Source organism: Protopterus annectens, chromosome 1.part1, assembly GCF_019279795.1.
Source record: "Protopterus annectens isolate FY-2018-M chromosome 1.part1, PAN1.0, whole genome shotgun sequence".
In the NCBI taxonomy this organism is placed as follows: domain Eukaryota; kingdom Metazoa; phylum Chordata; order Ceratodontiformes; family Protopteridae; genus Protopterus; species Protopterus annectens.
Window position 1 is genome coordinate 1,067,395,747 of NC_056726.1, and position 23,944 is coordinate 1,067,419,690.

A 23,944-nucleotide genomic window follows, 5' to 3' on the forward strand; every position below is an offset into this window, starting at 1 on the left:
TGGAACTTGAAAAGACAAAAAGCGAAAATGACGAAGCGGCATATAAGCGAATTCTGAAAGAAGTCACTTGGCCGGGTCCGTTACTTTGCCATTTTTGTCACTGTAGTGTGATCTCGGAGTTGGTATATTTAAGTAGGGGGGTGTGGGTGGCACAGCCCCCCAGATCAGGGATCTATGTTATGTTTTAAATGTTTTTTTTTTTTTTTTTTTTTTTTTGAAACAGCGATTTTTTTTTTCCCTTGGAAAAAATCGCTGTTCTAAACATTTGAGTTTGTAAGCTTTCGCTTACATAGGGTCGATAAATCATCATTTGCTTTTCTAAGCATTTGGTGATTTAATATAGACCCAAGAAACTAGCATAATGACAGAAATAATATCTTGTATTTTATGCCCTGAAGGGCTGAACTTTACTACTTGCATTTTGCTGGGATTGGTGCTGTATAATAATTCACTAGGATGAAAGTGAGGGATAATGAGGAACTATAAAGCCTGTATTAATCATGCTTGTGAGGAAACTAAAACTAAATTAAATGCCTTAAATTAACCACTGATATCCCATCACATCAGCATGAACACAGTTTCTACAAAAGTGTAAGGGAAAGAGAAACTGAGCTATGCTTTGCTTGTGTCTCTGGTGAGAGGATTTCATATGCAATATACTGCCTGGTGGAAGAACAGCTTTGTGCAGACAGCTAATGGTTTTGTAAAGGGAAAGAGTTGTAGGGACTGACACATCATCAGACCAGTGTGGATTCTTACAAGTGTACAACTGTGTGCAATATGAAGGACAGAGCTAAACAATATTATTACAATGTACTTCTTAACACTGTTCAGTAGTAATGACATAAATAAAATAAAAAAAGTAATCAAGTAACATTACCCATCACAGCAACCCTACACTGGGTGTTCTGCTTCAAGGTGCAGAGTTTAACAACACCCTTTATGCGCTTTTCCTGAATACTAGATCCCTTGGCTTGCACTGCTCATCACAGCTCTGAAAAATGGAACTCCTACTGTAACTGCAGACTCTCACATTAGTGTATGTGGTAATTTGAACAATATCTTCAACTTGTCACATATTGCAGATATCTCAACTAAAGATCCTAAAAACTTCTCTAGCTTTCATCTGGAACAGACTAACAATATTTATCCCTTTTACTGTCAATTTCCTGATATTTGCTTTCATCAGACCCACATCTCCATACCAATATCTTTCAATCTATAAAGAGAAGTTAAATATTAGCCAGGAATTCTTATAACAAGCATCAACACTTCAGTTTTAAGGGGAAAGCATACCTGTTGTAAATTGTTTTCTGTGGTCAGTTCTTTCTGAATTTAAGTGAGGAAATATTCTGACTTCACTTCTATTTTTCTCTATGCATGGTCATCCCAAAGGAGCCTGATAGAGCTGAAGGTGCTATTGGTGAATATTATCTGCAACATGACCTGCTACACTACGCTTCTTGCTTTCAGGTACAGAATCTAATGTCTCTCTTTGAGCAGTAAATGCTTGAGTTTCTACCATATGAATTTATGTCTAAATAGTATCACACCTCATATTTTTCCTAACTATTGCCAGATTAATATTTGATGTGCATTAGTGTGTTGTACTGATAGTTAACTCTGTACATGTAACAATTAGTATATTTCTGATAAACACTTTGCTAATCTTATGGGATAGTAGATGATGCAGTTAATTCTCTGTTTATCAGTTGGTGACGGTAACATTTTATTTTATTGCAAATGTGAATGAAGCACTCACAGTATGCAAAAATGCCAAAAACATGACTATATTTCCTAGGCTGTTGCATAGCTGTGTTGAAAATTTTCATGAAAATTGTATGTACAGTTTTAAAGAGGTATTTTTGCTAAAAAGGTTATGCTTTTTTCATGGTTTGTATTGCTGCTAGTAATAATAAACATTGTACTGTTCCTCCTCTTTCTTTCTCTTTAATCTTAATATGGAATACCCACATGCTCTTCATTGTACACTTTCTGACAATTTCATTTTCTACAAAGCCCCAACACACAAAAAACACATTATTGGCATAAGCCTCTATGATTTCTCATATCTCTAATAGCAAGCCCTTCTTTAACATTGAAATAATCTCTCACTCATCAAATTCTTCATCTTTCTATCTTTTTCTCTTGGCCTCCCACAACTCTATGAGATGTCTACTCCTAACCCTCATTGAAGCCTTTAGAGCTGGACTTCCATAATTACTTTTTTGTCTCTAAGTTTAGCTGTTCATGTATCATTTATATTCTTTCTCTACAAGCTAGAAATATACCCTGGGATTCATGAAGCTCCATGCAAGAATAAGACTATTTTTGCATGGAGTGGTTTGTGTCCATTTAGAATAGCAGTGCACCTTGCGTATGCATGAAGGCGCACTGCTGTTTAATCTAAATGGACACAAACCATGAACGTGTGCAAGGGGCATGTGTCAGCAGTGCCTGCACATGTAACACGCACCCTTCACTCATAAAATGCCGTATGGCACTTTGTGACACAGACAAGTGTCAGTGTAGATAATATTAGAGCCTGGCTCTAATATTATGTACTAAACCAATGTCCACAGACACTGAAATGTAAGTAGCTTACATTTCAGTGTCTGCGGACACTGAAATAAAAAGAAAAGAAAACACAAACACACCTAGTAGGCAGCAGCCTTCAAGTGCACGCACCCGAATGTATGCACTCTTGCTCTACATGCATGGATGCAGTAGGGCAAGAGGAAAGCAATAAAAATACAAAAAATGTATTTTTTTCATTAAATAAATCCAAAATTTAAGCGGTGCGTAGCTTGTTTGCACTGTGCACTGCTATGCTTAGTCTGGCTGAAATTCTGAAAATGATAGACAAGTGCTACTCTAATAGAAAACATCATCAGGCTGCTGTAACATAGTGGTACTGCCATGATTTACCCTGTAGGACATGTTTGGTTTGAATCTCCCCTCTGCCAATTTATTTAATAAACTTGTAAGGATTTTGAATGGTAGATGTCGATCATATGGGTCACGTATAGCACAGTAGGGGTGGAATATGTAAAATATAAATGTAAAAAATACTTTATAAATGCAATGAAAAAATAGATTTAAGAAATGCTTTGCTAGTGTAAACATTGTTTACCAGCTTTCAGCTATGCTTATCTGGTTTAAACATTGCTATGCAGTTTTGCGCTGAGCTAAGCATAGTTCAGCATTTTAAAACTGGCCAGTCATGACAAAGTGTGTGAAAATTGCCCTACTTAAACTGCAGAGGCTGGAATACATCCATAACTATTTGGGATTGCTCACAGTAGAACCAAAATGTCTGGTGTAGGTGAAGGTGTTTGCTTCTGAGTGCAACGTTGGGGCATCCAGGAGTACAGGGTCATGGTTGGGCTCCTAGTAAAAAGACATGATGACAGGTTGCTACAGGGCCAGTACCAGGGCACCCAGTTCAAAGCAGACACCTGGGACCAGCTTGCAAAGGATCTCACCAGTGCCACTGGCATACCCTGGACTAGTGAGAAGGTACATCACCACCATAATGACTTAAAGAGGAGGAGGGGTGGACTCTTGGACCAGTGTATCCAAGAAGCCCAAGTGCAGGATGTCCCATGTGTCTGTAAGTATCCAGTCTTATGTATCACTAAGTATGGAAAAAGTTCAACTTGTGACTGTGCAGGTGTGATTAATGTATCATGTCTCCCCATACAGTTGCTGCGGAGAGGTCCCAGAATGTCGAGGCTCTTGTCCCGTGACTGGCCCAACTGCATCAGCATTATGGTAAGTACAGAATACCTCCTAATATTATCAGTAAGAAATCAATAATACAGTAATGGTAGCACTGTCTGTATATATAATTGTGCTGTAAAAGTCAGGAATAAATGCCTGTGTCAGGCTGCCAGCATTGCAATGGAGTATTTCCAGCTGCTGTGTAATACAGATGTCAGTAGCAAATAAGGTACCCCAGGGGTCACATCTGTGTCACTGCTAGACAGAGGCACAGTAAACTAATTCTATTATATAAGGGGACCTTCACTGTGTCACTACTAGACAGAGGCACAGTATTCTAGATTTTATCTGTACATTTTTGTACCATTTCATGGGGTGGCAAAAGCCACATCACTATGGCTAGGCTTACAAATGCCCCAGGGCAGATAGCCTAGTACTATACTATGAAATTATGTAACTATGAAACTATGCAGGAGAGGAATATTAGAATATGTATGAGTGTGTCTGAGTGAACCTACCAAGAAAGTGCCACTGTAACACTTAGAAATGAAAAGCATTCCCGTGTGCAGATCATGCAGGAATAGTAATTGTGGATTTCTGAGTTGTACACAGATATGTATGTCAAAACTTATAAAGGTGATCCCAAACACTGGTGTGTGTGTCATCTCACTTGTACCTGAAAAATAGAAATGTGTATGTCCTGCAGAATACATTAACTGAGGTGAACTGATTTAGCACTGCTTGTCTGCATACTTTAGAATAGGCATGTCAAATAACTGAAAAAGCAACAGTACATATTTCCATCAGAATGTGTTTTACTTGTGTCTGCCAGCATTGTCCTGTGTTAACCTTTCAATTTCAGCTGTATGTAGCTGTGAATGTACTGAAATTTATAAGGCTAACAGGTGTAGACTTAAAACCTACACTGTGTACTCAGGAATCTAAATTGCAGTATGTAGTTGTAAAACAGCCAAATGTGCACTAATTTGCACATGTTTCTCAAACAGTGACACCAATGTATGTTGTGTATGCATAATGTATATTGAAAATGGGAAATAAATAATGCAACATGTGATAAGCAAAGTACTGTGAACAAAAATATATACTAGATAGAAATGTCACAAGCAACACACAACATCTCCCCAGTAGCTCAGTCTGATAAGGATTAGGCATGTAGTTCAATTTTGCACACACACCATAGTTCGAATCCAAGGACTGGCACTAACATGTCAGTCTGGTTCGACAGTTGTAAACTGCAATCTGAATAGAAAAAGTAACCTACTGCAACATATATATTTTCCACACAGGGCACACAGGTAAAAAAATCTGAATAGAAATACTAGTATGATGTATATAACCATGAAAGGTGCACAAATGCTGTGTTGATCAGCCCCAGTTCTACAAATAGATGCAAGCTAGACATCTGCACTCTGCAGTCTGGCCCAGGCAAGTCCCTCAAGTGTCATGTTGTCATGGCTAGTTTCCCCAGTTGTCAAGAAACCCACACACAGAGAATGTCACTGTAGACGTATGTCAAAGGCACAACACACAATCCAGGGCCTGCAATTAATATGTGAATCTAAAATATGTGTAGAAACAGCAATGTAATGTGCACATAGTTCATCTGCACTGGGCCCACAGGTAAATAAATTGGTATAGAAACAGGTATGATGTGTATAACTAAAATAAGGGTACAATTGCTCTGTTGATATGTACAGCTGTCGGTATGCTGTAGCAGCCCCATGACCTAGGTAGAATGTAAGTGTGGTCAGAAGGTAGAGTAGTGAATAGTAGTTTACTGACAAATATACCTGATAGCAGTTGTCAATTGAATCTGTTCCCTTCCCCCACCACTCAACTGATCCAATCATCACACTGAAACCAACATGGGTATGTTCCTAAACAAACAGTTGGGTATGTTCCTAAACAAACCTCTACTGTTAGGACTGTTGTTCCATTTGGTTTATCATTGTTGAAACTGTGTGCAAACTAATATTCCCTGCTGAATAATCATTGTTATAGCCTGCCTGACATATCACTAACTGGCATGCTGTTGCAACTCTGAAAGGCATTCTATATATGTATGGTTTCTGTTTGCTATGGCACTGTTTTAATTGCACTGTTTGGGGTAAATAGGAATATCCATGCATGCTATTTTGACTAATGTTGTAATGTGTTTTGCATGACTAACCAATATTCATTGTTAATTTCCACACCATAGCACATATGGGAAGGCAGATCCCTGCGGATCTGCCTCTCCCACCCCAGCTAGCCAAGGCACTGGGTCCCAGCATGTCTGGGCCCCAACCCAGACCTCCCTCATCTCCTGGTCTTGCACCACCCTCAGGTGGAACCACTGCAGGGGAGGAGGCTTGCCTCCCACCCTGCAAGTGGGCGCAGTGAGGATGTTGTCACCCGAGATAAGGTCTGAGGTATGTTGCACAGTGTCCTCCAGATGGGGCTGGATGACTGCCTGTGCCAGGTCAAGGGCAGGCTGGCACATCTAGAGGGACAGGTGGCCCCTCCATCCCAGCCCCCAGCACAGCCACCTTCAGGGATGTGAAGGAGTAGTGGTGACTGCCATCGGGTGGGGACATCAGTGCCACTGCTACCATCTGGGAGACTCATGAGCCTCCAATTCCCAACCACCCTCCCCGTCAATGTGTTTACCCCCCATGTGTCATACACTAACCCTGTCTGCTGTCTTGTCTGTCTTGCCTGTCTGCAAATCCAACCTCTCCTACCAAACCTCCCTCAACACACTTATCCACAAACCTTAATAAAAAAAGGGCACCTGTCCCAAAAAAAAAAAAAAAAATCACGTCCCATACAGAGCTCTGCATTTCACCCAGAGACATGTACCCATCAACCAGTCTAACCCTACCAATCATCAATATCGTATGATGCCCACACACCTCCCTGTAGGGTGTGAGGCTCCAAATTCTAAATTACCCACATTGAAAGAAGCTGTTGCTAACAAAGAAATGCAGAACTATGGTCCTTTCATACACCTGTCCTGCACATCCCTACCTGTTTCTCCTCTTGCTTTTCCCTCTGCTTGTCCCAATTTCACTATTTTCCTATCTCCCTTTTTTTTCCTTTATTTGAAATTAGTGTGGGTGTAAGCATTTGTAAGTGAAGCTGAGCTTACGTAAGCATCACTTAGCTTTGTGCAAACCTGCTCAAACCCACTTACAACTGATTTAAAGTGCTTTAATGACTCTGTCTCCAACAGCCCCTGTTCTGCCCAATAACAAAATAACCATCCCTTGCAAATTTCAAAGCCAGGTCCCTGCACACTACAGGCAAAGTGATTTACAACTAAGCCATTTGAGATGTAAATAAATTTGAAGTTTTCTCAAACATATCAAGCAACACAGTCATTCAACAGTAGGGAAAATGTATTTATATATGTAGATGTATGTATGTAGATATATATCTATCTATCTATATAAATATATATATATATATATATATATATATATATATATATATATATATATATATATATATAAATGTATATTGTGTTTGCACATTGGATCCACACTCTGAACCTCTCACTGCAAAACATCTGATCAAAGGCACTGTTAATGGGGTGAAGGGGCCCAAAATAAGTATCTTTTGTAATTATTGATGTCATCCCCTCCTTCACAGCTGAACAGATCTGCCTTGCAACACAATAACTAACACTTGCAAGAACCCAAGACCCTGCACAATATAGCCACAACAAGTTAACAGTAAGCCATCTCAGATGGAAGATGTCAGGATATCTGTAACATATCATGCAGAACAGTCTGTCTTCCATAGGGAATGTACAATGTGGAAGCAGTAAACATTCCAATGATACATACACACACGTGTGTGTGTGTGTGTGTGTGTGTGTGTGTGTGTGTGTGTGTGTGTATATATATATATATATATATATATATATATATATATATATATATATATATATATACACACACATACACATACATGCACATATAAATATATTACTACTTATAGATATGTATAAGAAGAGTAGATATATAGAGGGTGCACAGCATATCAGACAGCCAGTATACCTACATTTGCCACCTTTTAAAATGGCCGCTGTTTGATTCTCTCATACAAAAGACAATTATTGCATGAAACATTTACCCACAGATAATGCAAAGAACATGACACCACACACAAGTTTGTATACGTAGAAATTTTATTTGTGTACTATTTCATTTGTATATGCCATTTCTTATAGCAGGTAGGTGTTTGAAATACATAATAACTGAGTAATGCAACTCTCAAACAAAATATTTGATACAGTAATCTGAAAACATAACATATGTTGCTGTCCAGGCCAAGGCCTTTAAGTAGTACAACAGTAAAACAATACGTGCCTTCAAGATAAAAAACAATCAACATTTATTAATTACAGATGTAGTTCAGCAGCATCCAATTACGCTCCGTACTCAACCCCTCGGGGGTAAAGAATTAAGTTGTCACAATGAAAATGTTACCGTTACATAACAATGCTTAACTTAAAACCTCACTATCACACTGACAAACAGAACTGTCTGTAAGACAGAAAGCTCTAGTCCACCACTGTTCCCATGGTGAAACGTATGAAAATATACAGCCATATATCTTAATGTGTCTTACTACTGATATCCCTCACATGCTGTAACAACCTGGGTTAAAAACAATTCATACCCCTCCCTTATAAAATGTCTTACAATGGCATAAGCAGTGTTTTACATACACTGACCTCTGGACTGTACAAGGTCACACACGTTTTGTCCAGCTGTAGCCATCATATATATGGACCCTACCCCAAAAATTGTGTGGGAGTCCACAACATCACTGGAATGATAGCAGGAATGTCAGCACTAAATAATGATAGGCCACTACTTAACCTCTTACTGCATGACATCTGGACAAAGCCTGGTATATAGGTGGAGGACAGAGCCTGGAACACAGGGCCATATTTGAAATATTGCTGTTATACACTGTGAAAGTTGCTGGTGTTACAGGATTGCTTGCAACATACCCTTACTCGGGAATATGAAGTCAGAAACATAAATGTATGTTGCCATGTATTGATAGCACTCAACAGAAAGAATGCCACTGATATGTCAGAGACAAGACCTGTGTGGTGAACAGACAAAACATAACAGCCAATCCTCTGGCCATCATGTGGATAGGCCCACAGTTGAGAGCTATGCAGACAGACTGAATTCCATGCAAAACTAGCATGTACACACAAACTCTGTAAAACTAGCAGTATTCAATGCATATGATAGAAATTCTCACACTATCCGTGGGTCTGGAACCTTATACAAACATGCAGTTGGCCTGTGTCTGCAAGTCCTGTTGTAAGAGGTATTGTACCTGCTGTCTGTAGCACTGCTACCCACACACAGGAAGGATGTCTTCCAAACAGGAAAGGTAAAGGGATAATGCCCGTATAATATAGTCATTTATAGTAGTGGATTGCCATGACATTGGTAATTGGAAGTACTTCACAGCTGGCTGTATGCAATAAGCAAGTGGTGAAAAGCATTTGGTGCAGAGGCCATCACCTGATCATGAGCATCACCTACAAAATCCATGCTGCAACCTATTCAAACCAGTTCAATCCCTGTAGTGCCGAGAGAGAGCCAGAGAGAGAGAGAGAGAGAGAGAAAGATACTACAAACCAAACCAAAACAAAATAAAATAAAATAAGGGACATATACAAGTGTACATTGAAGAGAGCACAATACTAAAACAGGTATGTGAAACATGTATGCATGCAACTGAATGTAGTACTTGGTCTGTAATAATGGGACAGATGATGTGGAAAGATTTATATGTGCCATCAAGACTTTTTGCTGTAGTGACGTCCTGCTGAACAACTGCTATGGACATAGCATCTGGACCTGTGGGCAGTGGGCCATACCTGTCAACTGTGCAGATCTGCACAGAACGACAAGATGTAAGCCATCATAGTGTGTGTTCTCTACCTCAAGACATGTATATTAGTGTGGCAAATAGCTGAAGGTGGAAGCAATGAAGTCATGATAGACACATGAGTTTCAGACCCCACCACCTTCAGGACAGTCATGTCAACATGAAATGTATCATGCACAAACTTCATAGGTTTATAATAGGCTTACTCACAATATGTCTGTATATATACCCCACTAATGTTAGGCTGTGTCCACAAGTAACACTCTTCTGTTTTGTAGCATGGCAGAACAGTGCAGCTGTGGAGGAAGGAGTTTTAGAGAGTGTGGACCTGATGTCTGAATGCACTCCATATATATGTATATATATATATATATATATATATATATATATATATATATATATATATATTTATGTATGTATGTATGTCTACAGATATACAGACGCACACACACTCACACTCACACACACACATATTTATATATATATATATATATATATATATATATATATATATATATAGATATAGATATATATATAAAACCATAACCAAACCCAAACTCAACTTAGGAAAAAACTGTATAGCTATTACTCTGCCAAACACTGGAATAAACTCCCACTGGACATACAAAACACTACATCCAAACTTCTATTCAAAGAGACTGTGAGAAATCACCTTAGCTTAAATAAACATTGCCTTTGTTATCAGCCCATTGACTAACCCATCTCTTCAGACCAATCACTCACTTCTTTTTCTCCTACTAGTACCTAACACTACCTTCTTCCAAACTCACTCTCTTCCTCCCTACAAAACCCTTCCCTACTCTTACCCCTAAACTTTCCTTTACTATTACAATCTCCTCTACAGTAGAATGTTCAACAACTACTGCTGCACTTTTACCTCTCCTTCACTGCTACCCAGATACTTCCTTACTCACTTTCATTTTCTTAACTGTGAATACAACTTTTACTGGTCTACCTAACTCAATATATATAGCTAGCCAACATTGTATATAATCCGTAACCAGTTTTATTACTGAATATTCGCTTTACATCGTTATGCATTTTTTGTATACTTGCAAATTTTTTTTTTTTTGAGATTGTATATATTTTGTAACTATGGAGCTTTTCTCCCCGGGGCTCCACTGAAAAAGGGCCTCTTCTCAGATGGACCAATCCGGTCAACAAATGTCAAATAAATATATATATATGTATATATATATATATATATATATATATATATATATATATATATATATATATATATATATATATATATACATATATATATATGAGAACACTACTAAATCCTGAACTTTTGAAATCTCGAATTTCAAAAGCTCAAGACCATGTAGCCGAAACCGCACATTACCGAAAGACCAGAAGTGCGAAATTCAAAATCCCGATGGTAAGGGATTTTGAGTTAGCGCTTCTGGTGTTGTGGTCCAAGAAAGTATGTGTGTGTAAGTGTGTTTGTGAGGGGCTTTAGTGTGTGTGTGTGTGTGTGTGTGTGTGTGTGTGTGTGTGTGTGTGAGGGGCTATAATGTGTGGGTGTGAGTTTGCCTTGTGTGTGTGTCTGTGAGATCTCGGAGTTGGAATATTAAAGTCAGGGGGTGTGGGGTGCACAGCCCCCCACATGGGGGGGGTGCAGGAGGCGGAGCCCCCCTGATTATCTTTAGTGTAGGGTGGTTTGTTTGGTTATGGGGGGGAGGCTGTGTATATGTTTGTGTGTGTGCTGTATGTATGTAGTACTTTCGCGATTTTGAATTTCACGCTTTTAACATGTCGGTAATGTGGGGTTTAGGGATTATGGTCTCGGTATTGTGGGCTTTGGGATTGTGTACCTTCGATATTAAGTAGTGATTCCATATATCTATATATATATATATATATATATATATATATATATATATATATATATTTTATTTATTTTATTTTATTTTACATTTGTTAACCGGGCTAGTCCAACTGGATACATGTCCATTTTCAGTGGAGGCCCGAGGAGAAAAGCTCCACTAACTACTACTTAACAAGTTAAGGAAAACATATACAGAATTACGCGATAAAAAGAAACATTTGCTTAAAATATCTTTCAGAATGTATATACACAAGAGTACAGTATATATATATATATACCCCCCACACCCCCCGACTTTAATATTCCAACTCCGAGATCGCACAGACACACACACAAGGCAAACTCACACCCACACATTATAGCCACTCACACACACACACACACACACACACACACACACACACACACACACACACACACACACTAAAGCCCCTCACAAACACACTTACACACACATACTTACCTGAACCGCAACACCAGAAGTGCTAACTCAAAATCCCTTACCATTGGGATTTTGAATTTCGTGCTTCTGGTCTTTTGGTAATGTGTGGTTTTGGCTACATGGTCTCGAGCTTTTGAAATTCGAGATTTCAAAAGTTCGGGATTTAGTAGTGTTCCCATATATATATATATATATATATATATATATATATATATATATATATATATATATACGTGTATGACTACATATATACAAACGCACACACACACACACACACACACACACATATATATATATATATATATATAGATAGATATACATATATATATATATATATATATATATATATGTATATAAATACATTTTCCCTACTGTTGAATGATTGTGCTGCATGATATGTTTGACAAAACATCACACATGTCTACACACACACACACACACACACACACATATATATATATATATATATATATATATATATATATATATACATACAGTTATAAGCATGCGTGAAATGAACAATTATGTCTGGTGTGAAATTTATGTTGGGAACACATTGCCCTTTGTGAAGGTGAGAGTGGGATGTTGGGGAAGGATAGTAGGTATATTTGGGGAGGTAGGTTGGGTTGGAAGACAGACAAGACAGACAAGATAGCAGGGGTGGTATATGACACATGTGGTATGTAAACACCTTGGATGGGGAGGGGGTAATTGGAAAGTGGAAGCCCATGAGCCCTCAAATGCAAACAGTGGGACCAAGGTCTCCACACATGGGCAGTCACCACTGCACCTTCACAGCCCTGAAGGTGACTGAGCTGGGGGCTGAGCAGGAGTAGCATGTGGACCCTGTAATTGTGTATCGAGGGCCTCAAGGTGGTGTAGCAGATCTCCCAATTCTCTGTGGAGCTCCGTATGAACCAGACCCTGGAGGATCCTGTCTGTGAGTGCTCCGGGGGGGTGGTGAGCACCAACCCCCTGAGGTGGTTCCACCTGAAGGTAATGCAGGACCAGCAGATGATGAGGCCCCAGGGTGGGTGCCAGATGAGCTGTGGCCTGATAACATAGCCAGATGAGGTAAGAGAGATGGTTCTGCTGGGAACAGCCTTCCCAAACATGCTATTGTGTCACAGTTTTAGAACATATGTGGGTAGTAATAGTCAACACAATCCAGGATTAGTTATAACAGTATGCATAGATATCCACATTAACACAAAGCACCAGATTTGGAGCAGATGCATAGCAAACAGAACACATGCATATATAGAACCATAGTGGCCCTTACAATGGCATGCAGGAGACATTATTCGCAACAGGCCACCAGTGATAGTCTTTCAACATGGAACATGAATAGAAACACATTTCAATATTTGTTTGTACAATAGGATATATGTCCCAACACAGTATACGACTTAGTAAGCCCAAGACAGCTCAAAGAATCAGGAACCACGATGTTACTGCAGCCAATTTCTTTTATTAAAAAACATACACCAACGATGACACTATTAGTTGAGCGCTTTCATCTAGTAGATCTAGATTTCATCAGAACATCTACCAAACTGTTTGAATGCAGTTTAAATACCTTAATTTCCCGCCTTTTTCTAAAACCAATTACCCTATTATCTACATTAACCCTTAACATTTCTTATACAGTAAAGCATCTATCTCAACTTTGTTTAACCATCTTACTTCTAACTCTATTACGTGCCTAATGCATAACATATTATTGTTAAAATATTATCTTAAAATCACATCAGTATTAGCAATCATATTAACAATTGAGTCCTATTATTACAGTATATGCAAATGTTGCTATTATAAAATAAAAATACAAATGCAATGTATATGTTATGTCAAAATATACAAAAATAAATGAATAATTCAGTAGATGTGCAATCAAAAAGAAATCAACCAACAAAATCTCTTTTGTTACTTGCATAGTGGTAGCTTTTCATGTGTAAAATCTGACATTTTTTATTTTTTTTTTATTTTTTTTTATTTATTTATTTATTTATTTATTTACCTCAACATTATATGTCCCAACAGTAGGTTTGGTGTAAACATACTCATTGATTTGTGTGTTCAGATTATTGTTGCAGATATGGTGTGGGTGGAGGGGGTAGAGAGAGAAGTCACTTAACAACTATTATATCCTTGCAGTATGAAGTCCTCAGACCTTGTTTTCCTCTTTATGTATTTCAGGTACCATGTCTAGAGAGTGCCTTCCAGTGTATTTCTCCCAGGAAAATGATGTTATCATTAACTACCTGGTATAGCACCACTAAACCCTCTTTGGCCATACAACTCATGATCTGCAGGAGATGACTGTCCTGTGGAACGAGCTCATCCACAGGGTAAATGATGTCGGCCTGAATAACCGCAGTTATGAGCAGGTCCAACATCAGTGCACCGACCTTATCTGGCACGCCCATCAGTGTGCTGCTGCAGTTAGGCGGGACCAGCTAGGCACATGTGGGAGCCATGCCATCCAGCCCCCCAACACATGCTGAGGAGCTCCTCACCAGCCTTGGGGCACCTGCCCTCCAGCAAAGCCAAAAAACAGCTGATAGCATTGGGAGGTGGGTGCTACCCACACAATGGATGAGGAGCTTGCAGGTAAGCCCACAGGGCCATCAGTAGACCACTGTTGCTTATCCATATGCATCTGTAGAGTTTAATCATGCATACGTGATATAAAATATATATATAGTCTGTTGCTGAAATGTAGTAATGAATAGATGTGCATAATCTGTAGTATTGTGGGTTTGTACTGTTGATGCACTGAAATGCTGCTCCCACCCTGTACCAGTGCCACAGGTGTGGCTACTAACTTTACATCTCTCACACAACTATGTAGGTCCCTCTGATATACCTCTGGGGCAGTAGCTTGTAGCTGGTGAGTATGGTGTTTTTTGTTCAGGTTTGCCAATACCCCGGCCATGTTATGGCCATGGTATTTGCCATGCACACATTTAACATACCTACCCATAATGCATGCTGTACATGCTCACTTATTGTTGCTGTTAACTGCACTGCATCACAGTGGTCACCATGGTGGCATATCTGAAGAGTATGTAAGAGTCTTGCAAAGTGTCATTGCAAGATGTGTGCACAGAGATGAACATAGTGGTGGGACAAATGGCTTACAGTAGGAACATGTCTGAAACATTACCTTTATACAGTGGCTACAACAGTGTAAATGCCACTATTACAATGGCAACTGTTACAGATCTACAAAACAGCACATCACAATACCACATTCCACAACCCTTACAACCTGTAATGTGATCCTAACATGAGCAATGAATGTGTAATATGGAATCCTATGTTAAGACTGCAAATATGGGGAGTACATACCTTAACAAACACTGGGAGCATATGTGTGCACACACTCCAAATAACATATTGTGGAAGCAGCTTTTTAGGTACTTACAGTGTTCACTCTTCATGAGTATGCACCTTCCATCAAGTACAGGTCCTCAATGTCACACCAATAAATGGTCTGCTATCCAAGATGTACGTCCATGATATTTGGCCACTCACCTGCAACAGAGGCAGCCGTGGCTTGCACTCATCTTACAAACCATGGAATGGATCCTATATCCAACAGGTAGCACTCAGGAGTGGGAGATATAGCCTTACCTCACCATTGCCTATACCATGGCAAACAGTGCAGACAGTCATGTATGTGACAAGGAAGTATGGGACAACATTAATGTAGAAAATAAACAGATGACCATCGAAGATAGATGACAACCCATGTTGCAAACTGGTCATGAAGGCTGACTAGAAAAATGTTGCAACACTGAGGGAGTTCCAGGAATGTCTAGCAAGTACTGCCTGTGCAGTACCTGTGTCGACAATCACCTGGACTCTGCATAAGTGTGGCCTATGGGTTAGGGTAATCAGATGGAAAAGTTGTTCCACAAGAAACATCATCCAACGCTCTCTACAGGTAGCATATGCATAACATTAAAAGTCTCCCAAAGGCATGTATTGCAATGTGTAATGGTGTACCAAGACCAAGTCCTTAACTACAGACAGTATTAATAAACATGCATGTGCTGCACTAGCAACAGCTCACTCCATCTCAGGCCCACCATCCCCATCTGTACCTTACTGATGCCAGTGTACACCTGTATGTTTGTCGTTCATTAGCAGAGAACTAGGCCAGTACACATGGTGTTCTGAATATGGGACACTGCAGAATGACATTCATGTGTGGCCCATAGTTGTCAAGCATCTGCAAAAAGGCTGAGGATGGGGTGGGGTGTCATCCTGAAACACAACAGTGAACTGAAGCAGACATCCAAAGCTGGCTAAGAATGGCTGTATCTCAACACAATCAAGGTCATGAATTGTGGTAGATATAACCCTGATTCCATAGCAATAGTGAAGGCATTGTATGTGACCTACAAGGGCTGTGCACATGAGGTGACCATGCAATCTGGCAGAGTTGGTTAATATTTGTAGGGTGGAGTGACCAAATACTGGCAAGTGCAGATGGGCCATGCTGGTATACCCCTTCCAGGAATAGTGACTGCTGTAGTACACTTAACAGTTGAACCAACAAGCCATCATGTTAAGGGTGTACACACTTATGCACCCACATATTGTATGCATCTCAATCAGCATCTGCACAAGTAACACATTTGTTTGATACTGCATTTGATTGCACAGGTCATATGTCACATATCAGGTTTGTGTAATGCTAACATGTGCAGTATTGTGGCCCCATGGCATATCAGGGAAGAGGGTGCCATGTCAATAAGGGTGTGTACACTCCTCATAGCCCCAGTAAGCCTTGAAGGTTGTCAGTGTAATTGTATTTTATTTCTCATACATGCACTGCTGATGATGAGATCTTCAAATCAGAGATCAGGCATTCACTATTGACATCTGTCCTCATACCATCCGAGGTATGTGATGGGCACAAACACATAGGGGCTGTGAGCAACAGAGCAAACATAACTGACACACATATACACATTCAGCAATGGCATGTACACCCGTGAGGTATGGTGCATAGTACATGCCAGTGTGCTGAACAGGTGCACAGCAATACTGTGTACATGGGTACAGTGTGTTCCAGGAGAAGGGGCATCACCTACTAATGCAACTCATGCATCACAGAGATGTATAATGTTGGTAACAGGGATTGACTATAGCTGCACTGCATGCTGTTGAGTGCCATATGTCATGCATATTGACAGTTGGGTAATGAGAGGTCTGTGTGTAATATCTTTGTGCAACCTAACCTGTAAGTGTGTGTGTGTGTGTGTGTGTGTGTGTGTGTGTGTGTGTGTGTGTGTGTGTGTGTGTGTGTGTGTGTGTGTGTGTGTGTGAGTGTACAGTTAAGCAATGACATACAGGTCTTGAAGTGCATTTCTTGTTTTCCCCTCACAGGCGGTGAGGTAGGTTAGGGTCCCTCCTGTAGGCAAACTGATGTTAGTGTCCATACAAACTCTGACAATGAGGATAGCTATGGTGAGGCACAGGCAGGGTTGTCAGGGGCTGAAGCTTTGCCATCGGTTGACATCCCACTATTATCCACCCCATCCCTGCACACAGTCACATTGCTTATACATACCCCATCACCAGTGGACATAGATGAGGGACAGTTGGTGAGTGGTGGCATGGGACAGGACAGTGTGGTGACTATGGCAAGTGTGTCTGGACACAGCAGCCATAGCCAGATGGCCGGTGAGGTACCACACAGGCAGATGTACAGGGGTGCTCATAGGAGGGCTGCTGGTCTTCATGCCCTTGGCAGAAGTGTCACAGCAGGTGTCAGCAGATGCATGTTTCAGACCATCATGGAGGCACAGGCACATATGGAATGTTATACCAGACAGGGTCTGAGGCTCCAGAGGTCTACTCATTCTGCTGTTATTGACAACATCCGTGATCATGCAGGTGCAAAAAGTTATTTTGCAGAACTCCTGGATAGACAGTTGGGTGAGATGGTGGGAATCCTCGACCATGCTGTGTCTGTGCTTGAGCATATGGTGGGAGTAGGGTGACATCCACATGGACGTAGGTCAACAACACTAACAGGTTGAGGTCTACGTGGATGTGCAACCATTCAGAGCCACTCCCATCATGGCCGTACCAGCACCAGCACTGCAGGGGGGTTGCTGTCCACACCACAACATAGCAGGCCACATGCATGTGGCCCTGGCGGGTCCCAAGAGGGACCCATATCCAGCAGACATTTGTCATCATCAGGGGAAAATACCATATCTGGCCTTGCACCTGGTAGTGCCCAGGGAACCCCTGGCAGGCACAGTTCTCATGTCCATGGTCAGAGATGGTGAACTGTACACCCTGCCATGTATGGTCTGCAGTTGTCCAACAGACCCCTGTATAGGGCAGACACATGGAAGAACTGTGTGCATGCATACACACACACACACACACACACACACACACACACACACACACACACACACACACACACATATCACCAACACAGCTAGGCCAACCCCATACCTACACGCACCACATCTGCACAGCCCAATTAATAATAAAACCCCTTAACACACACACATGATGTCAACCAAACAGCTCAGCCTAGGTCTCTGGCAAACCCACAACACACCCTGTGCATATGATGATATCTGTGACGCATCCCTGTCATCCATAACATTGATGCAGAGACAGGCTAATATGGCTCTGATGCACAAGGTGAATGTACTACGGTGTACCAATGTAATGCTGTGTAACATGTTTCCAACAGCAAAGTTTAATGATTACATGTCAGGATGTGTATCTGTCTAGCCCTGATGCATTATAGCTGTTATTAACACTGACTGATTGTGGTCTCCATAATGTATTCAGTTTGTGTTGTAGGTGTCTATGTGTCAGCAGGATGTTGGTCTGCTTTTGTTTCCTACATGGGGAATGGTACTGTGGTGACACATTGACTGTGTCATATCCTGGGTACAGCTGAATATAAGTAACAGGTCTGTATAACAGTTAATGCATGTGCCACATGGCTGATAGGTCTGAGGGGTGTATACAGGTGAGTGCATGGTGGCTGAGGTCAGTAGTCCTTTTACAGTGGACAATGGTAAGTGTACAGGGTGGTACATACCGCATGTTTGTGTATAACAGACACACACTCACACACACACACACACACACACACACACACACACACACACACACACACACACACACACACACACACACAGGCTTTGGTGTTGCAATACACAGACAATACTGTGCACATGGATGTATGTACTTTTGCAGTGAACCCATTTTAGTCTATGTAATTCCACTAAGACAAAACAGACACATCATATCAGTAAATAATCAGTCTGCTATTTAAATGTCATTGACAATGATACTGGCAGGGTATATTTCCCCTTCCCCAATGTAGTGCAATCCTCAACTTAGTAAACATAGGTGTGCTGGTGGGTGTGGAAAAGCCCTACCCCTTGGATGGTGTGGGGTGGTGTAGAATCACAGATAGTGTGATTGTTAACATAATCTGTGCAGTATTACAGTAGACTAAGTAAGGGGATACACACAACTACCTCAGCTATAGACAACAGGCAGTACTATGGAACAATAACTTGTCTCCACTCTTATCTGTGACACTCAGTGTACCTCAGGGATCCATACTGGGCCCCCTACTATTCCTAATTTTTACTAATAATCTCCACACAGCTGTAAATAATTCAAATCTCATCCAATACGCTGGCGACTCTACTATAATATGCAGTGCCCCTACCTTAGCAGACCTACACAAAAAAAACCCAGGAAAACTTTTACTCAGTCGAAACCTGGCTTACTGACAATGCCTTAATACTCAACCCCAAAAAAACTAAACTCCTCATATTTCATCCTTCAGTCACTACTGCCCCCACCTCCTCCTTTACTATCCACTCAAAAAACGGTACCACTATATCACCTGACTACCAAATAAAGATCCTAGGTATCACTATTGATAATAAGCTCAAATTTGATGCACACATTAATCTGGCTATAAAAAATACTAACAAAAAGCTGGGTAGTCTCTACAAACACAAATCATTCCTGACTCACAATGCTAGAACTACAATAGCACAAACACACCTTCTCTCAGCCGCTACTATATGCATCACCAATCTTGACCAACCTATCCAAAAAAGAAACCAATAAATTGACCTCCTGTTATAATCAGATAGCCAAATTTGCCAAAAACAGCTCCTTTAGAACTCATCACTGCCAAAATCTAAAACAATTGGATTGGCTTGAACTACCAAACCTACTAACCTATAACCAGCTGATCATCACACACAAGCTACTCTATCATCCAAACACAACACCTTCATTAAGAAACTTAATCCAACAGTACTCCTGTCCTAGGCAACTCCGCTCCACTAATAAATTACTGCTAGCAGTTACCAGATCTCACAATCATGCTGATGACTCCCTATATCCTTCTTATATAGCCAAACTCTGGAATTCTCTGCCTACAACCTTAACGCTTGAAGCATCCCTCTCTAAATTTAAAATAACTCTCGAATCTTACCTAACCATAAAATGGCTATGTCCCTGTTCCTCACCAGACTAATACTTTTATCTCATCTATACTATTGTAACTTGCATGTTTTATCCTCATACAACTTGTATACCACAACTGAAGAAAGATGGCTTATCTGTGTTAATCTGTTCTGTATATTGTCATTTAGACTTGTTATCAACTGTACCTCTCTGATGCTTAATTCCTTTCTGTAAGCCCAATGGGCCTAGTTTAAAATATATATCCTGAATTATCTGCTTGTCTGTTAACTTGTGTCTTTGGAGCTTTTCTCCCCGGGCCTCCACTGAAAATGGACATATATCCAGTTGGACTATCCCGGTCAAAAAATGTAAAATAAATAAAATAATAAATAAATAAATAACCCCAGGGATGGTGGCTGTGTTCACAAGCTCCACACCCAACTATATATACCAAACCAAGTATTGCTGTACAGCTATACAGTGGGGAGAGGGCATTTGCACATCTACTACTAGTTTTGATGGAATGAATTTCCACAAGATGATACCTTTGAAATGTTAGCATTTGCCAGTCAGTTCATGGACAGATGACCTCCTGGGACATATATTTTCTGCAGACCTAAGTAGATCCCTTCACATACACACACACACACTCTTACTTGGCAACACTGAGAGTAGAACTCCTACCTAGGTACTTATTACTACTAATGTGTATGGCCTTAATTGCACACACCACACAGCCTTTAGGATGAGGTGTGTCCCAGGATTCTTGTTAAGTGAAAAACATCACCAGGCCTTGTACAGTAGTGTAATGGGGGATGCACTGGTTGCTAATGAACAATACATAGTGTGACATACTGTCATATACACATTGACAAACACATAACAGTCATAGACAGATCTGAGAGACCTAGGTTTATCAGTGCTAACTACCGTGTTAGTGAGTCCATTCTGTTACAGATAATTTGCACACAGCACATGCATCATTGGGCTGGATAGTGTAATCAGTTACCTGTATGGTTGCTGGTGACAGTGGTCCCCATACAGTAGACCTTGGGACATGTACTGGGGGTACCATGGTGTAAAGACAGCATACCCAGAACCCGCACCCCACATTAGATATTTTACTTACTGAAACTCATGGTAATACTCTGACATACCCACAGTCACACATTGACCATGACTGCAATACAACCCCTTGCCTATCTCAGGAGTGCTACTACAGGAATATGCATCTATTGCAGAGGTCACAGGGATAGTAGGGTGATGTTTTTTCATGGCTCTCCTACTGTCACCAACATCACTATCCCTTCTACTGTATGGCAAGGTGTATTGTATTTGGAGAATGTGGCCTCAGAATGCTGTATCCTACAAACAGACACACTTGCACACATACACACACTTGCCAGGAGTCAGAGGGTAACACATGCCTATTTACCCATTTGAACAGCAGTGTTGTGCTGGTACTGCAAGCTCCAGGTAGCCCATATGGTAAAGAGTGTAACAAGGTGCATGTAATGTCCATTACAGCAGCAGCCATTTCTAACCATGGCAATGGGGGGTGTAGTGGGTGAGAAGGCCCTCAGGGTATTATCAACTACAGGTTAACAAACACACAGAAACTGTTATTCTCATTAATACACACTGACACATTTGCCAGTACTGGGGTCCATAGGTGAAGGTGTTCCCAGGTGTGCACCAGGATATTGTCCATGGAGGGATGAGAAGAGTACTGGATATGGGTACAGTGGTATCATGACACCTGCCATTTGCCAGCAGGCCATCTATCAACTGATGCCATGTGAGTGATCCTCAGGGTGAGAGTTAAATGCAACATCCAATCAGCTGGTTGCCTCTTGCAGAGGGCCAGTGAGGTGCTTCAACTGACATATATGCAAGATATATTGCATAAGGGGCACAGGAAATTAACTTTCTTGGGTGGCATAAGCCAGGGAACCTTGTTGGCTAGGCTTACTTAGGCCCTTGGGCTGATAGCCTAGTACCTACCTATGAACCTATGAACATGGTCAGTGTCGGTCTTGGAGACCTGTACCTAAGCATGTTCTGTTGACTTTGGTAGTGTAGTTGAGGTATCCATGGCATGTGGTGCATACAGAGTGGGGTTTCCTAGCTGTGGCATTCATAACACAGCTGGGCAGACATGTCAGTGTCAGTCAAGCATAAATTTCCTGTAAGCAGCCAAGATGCATAACTGACATCTGTACAACTGTACAGAGGACTGAAAGACATCAGCTACCCAAATGGTTATGCATTAGGATGAATGTTTTGACAGACAGATGTCTCACACTGATAGGTATGTCATTACTACATGACAGCAGCCCTCAATGACATGCTCTATATACACAGTAGTCTACAGTTAATATCCACATGTCATATCAATATCCAGTAACAAATACTTAATGACACACATCTCTCACACCAAGAACATGATAGTCTGGACTCAGAGCCCAGCTTTGCATGCAGGGGTGTTTGGTTCCAGTACTACAATCTGCAATCTATTCTTACTTGGGTAAGCACTGTTAACAGTAGCAACAAAATGATACACTACATGCAAGTGTGACTGGATATAACCTGGAATACTACCCATGTATGAAACACAGACAAATGGTAAAGATTGTTGAATTAGACATATATACTCAGGTGTCCCAAACAGTATACTCACTCCCCTTTCTACTGTAATGATAGCATATAGAATCATGTTATATACATGGAATTAAATACACTTATTAAAGAGGCCATTATCCTGCTATTTCATCAGACTGGAATGTCATCAGTGGTTACCATTGTTGAGGTATGCTTAACAGCAGTAAGCATTGCTTAAATGTAACTGCTAAGCAGATTTGCACACTGGTAAGCAAAGCTGGAATTGTGTGACTTTTCATTTAAACGTACATTAGCACCATTTCCATCAGGCAAACCCACGCATACCCACTTAAAGCTGCTCAAAACTGCCTTTTCCACTCTGTATCCAACAGTCCTTGTTCTGCCTAGCAACAAAATAAACGGCCTTTGCAGGTCTTGAACCCAGGACCCTGTAGACTATTGTCACAACAGTTAACCACTAAACCATCACAGCTGTAACAATGTTTGTTGTTTTTTCCAATATATCTGTCAGTACACATACTGAATAGTAGTGAACAACTGCTTTGACTTCTAGAATTGTGTAGCACTTGTTAGTGAAAAGAGTGTTGAATCAGTTGTTATTTATATATATATATATATATATATATATATATATATATATATATACATATATATATATATATATATATATATATATATATATATATATATATATATATATGTGGGTCCACTTTGTAAATTCAAAATACTGAAATTTCGAATGGCAGAATTTCGAACTTACAAAGCCGCAGACTCATGTTTCCAAAACCGGCAGAAGTGTGAAATTCAAAATACCGAAGCACGGATATTTGGAATTTCTGTTTCCATTGGTATGGTGTGTGGATGTTTAGGTTTAATTTTGGTAA

The 23,944-nt window shown here is 40.5% G+C and overlaps 1 protein-coding gene across 1 annotated transcript in view; it reads right to left on the minus strand.

The window, feature by feature from the left end:
- The window catches only part of LOC122815369, a 161,978-nt gene that overhangs the window by 68,011 nt on the left and 70,023 nt on the right, over window positions 1–23,944 (minus strand). The gene's annotated exons all lie outside the window — the stretch shown is intronic.